Source organism: Telmatherina bonti (genome assembly GCF_933228915.1).
Source record: "Telmatherina bonti genome assembly, chromosome: 17".
NCBI lineage: Eukaryota > Metazoa > Chordata > Actinopteri > Atheriniformes > Telmatherinidae > Telmatherina > Telmatherina bonti.
This window is the reverse complement of record NC_136615.1, coordinates 35,796,168-35,803,918: the sequence shown is the minus strand read 5'-3', so window position 1 is coordinate 35,803,918 and position 7,751 is coordinate 35,796,168.

Below are 7,751 nucleotides of genomic sequence, written 5' to 3'. Positions count from 1 at the left end.
GGATCTCGCTGTAACTCCTGATGGATTCTCATGTTTTCCTGGGAACGGATCTCGCTGTAACTCCTGGATGGATTCTCATGTTTTCCTGGGAACGGATCTCGCTGTAACTCCTGATGGATTCACATGTTTTCCTGAGAACGGATCTCGCTGTAACTCCTGATGGATTCTCATGTTTTCCTGGGAACGGATCTCGCTGTAACTCCTGGATGGATTCTCATGTTTTCCTGAGAACGGATCTCGCTAACTCCTGGATGGATTCACATGTTTTCCTGGGAACGGATCTCGCTGTAACTCCTGGATGGATTCTCATGTTTTCCTGGGAACGGATCTCGCTGTAACTCCTGGATGGATTCTCATGTTTTCCTGGGAACGGATCTCGCTGTAACTCCTGGATGGATTCACATGTTTTCCTGGGAACGGATCTCGCTGTAACTCCTGGATGGATTCACATGTTTTCCTGAGAACGGATCTCGCTGTAACTCCTGATGGATTCTCATGTTTTCCTGGGAACGGATCTCGCTGTAACTCCTGATGGATTCTCATGTTTTCCTGAGAACGGATCTCGCTGTAACTCCTGATGGATTCTCATGTTTTTCTGGGAACGGATCTCGCTGTAACTCCTGATGGATTCTCATGTTTTCCTGGGAACGGATCTCGCTGTACCTCCTGATGGATTCTCATGTTTTCCTGAGAACGGATCTCGCTGTAACTCCTGGATGGATTCCCATGTTTTCCTGGAGAACGGATCTCGCTGTAACTCCTGATGGATTCACATGTTTTCCTGAGAACGGATCTCGCTGTAACTCCTGGATGGATTCTCATGTTTTCCTGAGAACGGATCTCGCTGTAACTCCTGATGGATTCTCATGTTTTCCTGGGAACGGATCTCGCTGTAACTCCTGGATGGATTCTCATGTTTTCCTGGGAACGGATCTCGCTGTAACTCCTGATGGATTCTCATGTTTTCCTGGGAACGGATCTCGCTGTAACTCCTGATGGATTCTCATGTTTTCCTGAGAACGGATCTCGCTGTAACTCCTGATGGATTCTCATGTTTTCCTGGGAACGGATCTCGCTGTAACTCCTGGATGGATTCTCATGTTTTCCTGAGAACGGATCTCGCTAACTCCTGGATGGATTCACATGTTTTCCTGGGAACGGATCTCGCTGTAACTCCTGGATGGATTCTCATGTTTTCCTGGGAACGGATCTCGCTGTAACTCCTGGATGGATTCTCATGTTTTCCTGGGAACGGATCTCGCTGTAACTCCTGGATGGATTCACATGTTTTCCTGGGAACGGATCTCGCTGTAACTCCTGGATGGATTCACATGTTTTCCTGAGAACGGATCTCGCTGTAACTCCTGATGGATTCTCATGTTTTCCTGGGAACGGATCTCGCTGTAACTCCTGATGGATTCTCATGTTTTCCTGAGAACGGATCTCGCTGTAACTCCTGATGGATTCTCATGTTTTCCTGGGAACGGATCTCGCTGTAACTCCTGATGGATTCTCATGTTTTCCTGGGAACGGATCTCGCTGTAACTCCTGATGGATTCTCATGTTTTCCTGGGAACGGATCTCGCTGTAACTCCTGGATGGATTCTCATGTTTTCCTGGGAACGGATCTCGCTGTAACTCCTGATGGATTCTCATGTTTTCCTGGGAACGGATCTCGCTGTAACTCCTGGATGGATTCTCATGTTTTCCTGGGAACGGATCTCGCTGTAACTCCTGGATGGATTCTCATGTTTTCCTGGGAACGGATCTCGCTGTAACTCCTGATGGATTCTCATGTTTTCCTGGGAACGGATCTCGCTGTAACTCCTGATGGATTCTCATGTTTTCCTGGGAACGGATCTCGCTGTAACTCCTGGATGGATTCTCATGTTTTCCTGGGAACGGATCTCGCTGTAACTCCTGGATGGATTCTCATGTTTTCCTGGGAACGGATCTCGCTGTAACTCCTGATGGATTCTCATGTTTTCCTGGGAACGGATCTCGCTGTAACTCCTGATGGATTCTCATGTTTTCCTGGGAACGGATCTCGCTGTAACTCCTGGATGGATTCTCATGTTTTCCTGGGAACGGATCTCGCTGTAACTCCTGATGGATTCACATGTTTTCCTGAGAACGGATCTCGCTGTAACTCCTGATGGATTCTCATGTTTTCCTGAGAACGGATCTCGCTGTAACTCCTGATGGATTCTCATGTTTTCCTGGGAACGGATCTCGCTGTAACTCCTGGATGGATTCTCATGTTTTCCTGAGAACGGATCTCGCTAACTCCTGGATGGATTCACATGTTGTCCTGGGAACGGATCTCGCTGTAACTCCTGGATGGATTCTCATGTTTTCCTGGGAACGGATCTCGCTGTAACTCCTGGATGGATTCTCATGTTTTCCTGGGAACGGATCTCGCTGTAACTCCTGGATGGATTCACATGTTTTCCTGGGAACGGATCTCGCTGTAACTCCTGGATGGATTCACATGTTTTCCTGAGAACGGATCTCGCTGTAACTCCTGATGGATTCTCATGTTTTCCTGGGAACGGATCTCGCTGTAACTCCTGATGGATTCTCATGTTTTCCTGAGAACGGATCTCGCTGTAACTCCTGATGGATTCTCATGTTTTTCTGGGAACGGATCTCGCTGTAACTCCTGATGGATTCTCATGTTTTCCTGGGAACGGATCTCGCTGTACCTCCTGATGGATTCTCATGTTTTCCTGAGAACGGATCTCGCTGTAACTCCTGGATGGATTCTCATGTTTTCCTGGGAACGGATCTCGCTGTAACTCCTGATGGATTCTCATGTTTTCCTGGGAACGGATCTCGCTGTAACTCCTGGATGGATTCTCATGTTTTCCTGGGAACGGATCTCGCTGTAATTCCTGATGGATTCTCATGTTTTCCTGGGAACAGATCTCGCTGTAACTCCTGGATGGATTCTCATGTTTTCCTGGGAACGGATCTCGCTGTAACTCCTGGATGGATTCTCATGTTTTCCTGGGAACGGATCTCGCTGTAACTCCTGGATGGATTCTCATGTTTTCCTGGGAACGGATCTCGCTGTAACTCCTGATGGATTCTCATGTTTTCCTGAGAACGGATCTCGCTGTAACTCCTGATGGATTCTCATGTTTTTCTGGGAACGGATCTCGCTGTAACTCCTGATGGATTCTCATGTTTTTCTGGGAACGGATCTCGCTGTAACTCCTGATGGATTCTCATGTTTTCCTGGGAACGGATCTCGCTGTAACTCCTGATGGATTCTCATGTTTTCCTGGGAACGGATCTCGCTGTAACTCCTGATGGATTCTCATGTTTTCCTGAGAACGGATCTCGCTGTAACTCCTGGATGGATTCTCATGTTTTCCTGGGAACGGATCTCGCTGTAACTCCTGATGGATTCTCATGTTTTCCTGGGAACAGATCTCGCTGTAACTCCTGATGGATTCTCATGTTTTCCTGGGAACGGATCTCGCTGTAACTCCTGATGGATTCTCATGTTTTCCTGGGAACGGATCTCGCTGTAACTCCTGATGGATTCTCATGTTTTCCTGGGAACGGATCTCGCTGTAACTCCTGATGGATTCTCATGTTTTCCTGGGAACGGATCTCGCTGTAACTCCTGATGGATTCTCATGTTTTCCTGAGAACGGATCTCGCTGTAACTCCTGATGGATTCTCATGTTTTCCTGAGAACGGATCTCGCTGTAACTCCTGGATGGATTCTCATGTTTTCCTGGGAACGGATCTCGCTGTAACTCCTGGATGGATTCTCATGTTTTCCTGGGAACGGATCTCGCTGTAACTCCTGATGGATTCTCATGTTTTCCTGGGAACGGATCTCGCTGTAACTCCTGATGGATTCTCATGTTTTCCTGGGAACGGATCTCGCTGTAACTCCTGATGGATTCTCATGTTTTCCTGGGAACGGATCTCGCTGTAACTCCTGGATGGATTCTCATGTTTTCCTGGGAACGGATCTCGCTGTAACTCCTGATGGATTCTCATGTTTTCCTGGGAACGGATCTCGCTGTAACTCCTGGATGGATTCTCATGTTTTCCTGGGAACGGATCTCGCTGTAACTCCTGGATGGATTCTCATGTTTTCCTGGGAACGGATCTCGCTGTAACTCCTGATGGATTCTCATGTTTTCCTGGGAACGGATCTCGCTGTAACTCCTGGATGGATTCTCATGTTTTCCTGGGAACGGATCTCGCTGTAACTCCTGATGGATTCTCATGTTTTCCTGGGAACGGATCTCGCTGTAACTCCTGGATGGATTCTCATGTTTTCCTGGGAACGGATCTCGCTGTAATTCCTGATGGATTCTCATGTTTTCCTGGGAACAGATCTCGCTGTAACTCCTGGATGGATTCTCATGTTTTCCTGGGAACGGATCTCGCTGTAACTCCTGGATGGATTCTCATGTTTTCCTGGGAACGGATCTCGCTGTAACTCCTGATGGATTCTCATGTTTTCCTGGGAACAGATCTCGCTGTAACTCCTGATGGATTCTCATGTTTTCCTGAGAACGGATCTCGCTGTAACTCCTGATGGATTCTCATGTTTTCCTGAGAACGGATCTCGCTGTAACTCCTGATGGATTCTCATGTTTTTCTGGGAACGGATCTCGCTGTAACTCCTGATGGATTCTCATGTTTTTCTGGGAACGGATCTCGCTGTAACTCCTGATGGATTCTCATGTTTTCCTGGGAACGGATCTCGCTGTAACTCCTGATGGATTCTCATGTTTTCCTGGGAACGGATCTCGCTGTAACTCCTGATGGATTCTCATGTTTTCCTGAGAACGGATCTCGCTGTAACTCCTGGATGGATTCTCATGTTTTCCTGGGAACGGATCTCGCTGTAACTCCTGATGGATTCTCATGTTTTCCTGGGAACAGATCTCGCTGTAACTCCTGATGGATTCTCATGTTTTTCTGGGAACGGATCTCGCTGTAACTCCTGATGGATTCTCATGTTTTCCTGGGAACGGATCTCGCTGTAACTCCTGATGGATTCTCATGTTTTCCTGGGAACGGATCTCGCTGTAACTCCTGATGGATTCTCATGTTTTCCTGAGAACGGATCTCGCTGTAACTCCTGATGGATTCTCATGTTTTCCTGAGAACGGATCTCGCTGTAACTCCTGGATGGATTCTCATGTTTTCCTGGGAACGGATCTCGCTGTAACTCCTGGATGGATTCTCATGTTTTCCTGGGAACGGATCTCGCTGTAACTCCTGATGGATTCTCATGTTTTCCTGGGAACGGATCTCGCTGTAACTCCTGATGGATTCTCATGTTTTCCTGGGAACGGATCTCGCTGTAACTCCTGATGGATTCTCATGTTTTCCTGGGAACGGATCTCGCTGTAACTCCTGGATGGATTCTCATGTTTTCCTGGGAACGGATCTCGCTGTAACTCCTGATGGATTCTCATGTTTTCCTGGGAACGGATCTCGCTGTAACTCCTGGATGGATTCTCATGTTTTCCTGGGAACGGATCTCGCTGTAACTCCTGGATGGATTCTCATGTTTTCCTGGGAACGGATCTCGCTGTAACTCCTGATGGATTCTCATGTTTTCCTGGGAACGGATCTCGCTGTAACTCCTGGATGGATTCTCATGTTTTCCTGGGAACGGATCTCGCTGTAACTCCTGATGGATTCTCATGTTTTCCTGGGAACGGATCTCGCTGTAACTCCTGGATGGATTCTCATGTTTTCCTGGGAACGGATCTCGCTGTAACTCCTGGATGGATTCTCATGTTTTCCTGGGAACGGATCTCGCTGTAACTCCTGATGGATTCTCATGTTTTCCTGGGAACGGATCTCGCTGTAACTCCTGATGGATTCTCATGTTTTCCTGGGAACGGATCTCGCTGTAACTCCTGGATGGATTCTCATGTTTTCCTGGGAACGGATCTCGCTGTAACTCCTGGATGGATTCTCATGTTTTCCTGGGAACGGATCTCGCTGTAACTCCTGATGGATTCTCATGTTTTCCTGGGAACGGATCTCGCTGTAACTCCTGATGGATTCTCATGTTTTCCTGGGAACGGATCTCGCTGTAACTCCTGGATGGATTCTCATGTTTTCCTGGGAACGGATCTCGCTGTAACTCCTGATGGATTCACATGTTTTCCTGAGAACGGATCTCGCTGTAACTCCTGATGGATTCTCATGTTTTCCTGAGAACGGATCTCGCTGTAACTCCTGATGGATTCTCATGTTTTCCTGGGAACGGATCTCGCTGTAACTCCTGGATGGATTCTCATGTTTTCCTGAGAACGGATCTCGCTAACTCCTGGATGGATTCACATGTTTTCCTGGGAACGGATCTCGCTGTAACTCCTGGATGGATTCTCATGTTTTCCTGGGAACGGATCTCGCTGTAACTCCTGGATGGATTCTCATGTTTTCCTGGGAACGGATCTCGCTGTAACTCCTGGATGGATTCACATGTTTTCCTGGGAACGGATCTCGCTGTAGCTCCTGGATGGATTCACATGTTTTCCTGAGAACGGATCTCGCTGTAACTCCTGATGGATTCTCATGTTTTCCTGGGAACGGATCTCGCTGTAACTCCTGATGGATTCTCATGTTTTCCTGAGAACGGATCTCGCTGTAACTCCTGATGGATTCTCATGTTTTTCTGGGAACGGATCTCGCTGTAACTCCTGATGGATTCTCATGTTTTCCTGGGAACGGATCTCGCTGTACCTCCTGATGGATTCTCATGTTTTCCTGAGAACGGATCTCGCTGTAACTCCTGGATGGATTCTCATGTTTTCCTGGGAACGGATCTCGCTGTAACTCCTGATGGATTCTCATGTTTTCCTGAGAACGGATCTCGCTGTAACTCCTGGATGGATTCTCATGTTTTCCTGGGAACGGATCTCGCTGTAACTCCTGGATGGATTCTCATGTTTTCCTGGGAACGGATCTCGCTGTAATTCCTGATGGATTCTCATGTTTTCCTGGGAACAGATCTCGCTGTAACTCCTGGATGGATTCTCATGTTTTCCTGACAACGGATCTCGCTGTAACTCCTGATGGATTCTCATGTTTTCCTGGGAACGGATCTCGCTGTAACTCCTGATGGATTCTCATGTTTTCCTGAGAACGGATCTCGCTGTAACTCCTGATGGATTCTCATGTTTTCCTGAGAACGGATCTCGCTGTAACTCCTGATGGATTCTCATGTTTTCCTGGGAACAGATCTCGCTGTAACTCCTGATGGATTCTCATGTTTTTCTGGGAACGGATCTCGCTGTAACTCCTGATGGATTCTCATGTTTTCCTGGGAACGGATCTCGCTGTAACTCCTGATGGATTCTCATGTTTTCCTGGGAACGGATCTCGCTGTAACTCCTGATGGATTCTCATGTTTTCCTGAGAACGGATCTCGCTGTAACTCCTGATGGATTCTCATGTTTTCCTGAGAACGGATCTCGCTGTAACTCCTGGATGGATTCTCATGTTTTCCTGGGAACGGATCTCGCTGTAACTCCTGGATGGATTCTCATGTTTTCCTGGGAACGGATCTCGCTGTAACTCCTGATGGATTCTCATGTTTTCCTGGGAACGGATCTCGCTGTAACTCCTGATGGATTCTCATGTTTTCCTGGGAACGGATCTCGCTGTAACTCCTGATGGATTCTCATGTTTTCCTGGGAACGGATCTCGCTGTAACTCCTGGATGGATTCTCATGTTTTCCTGGGAACGGATCTCG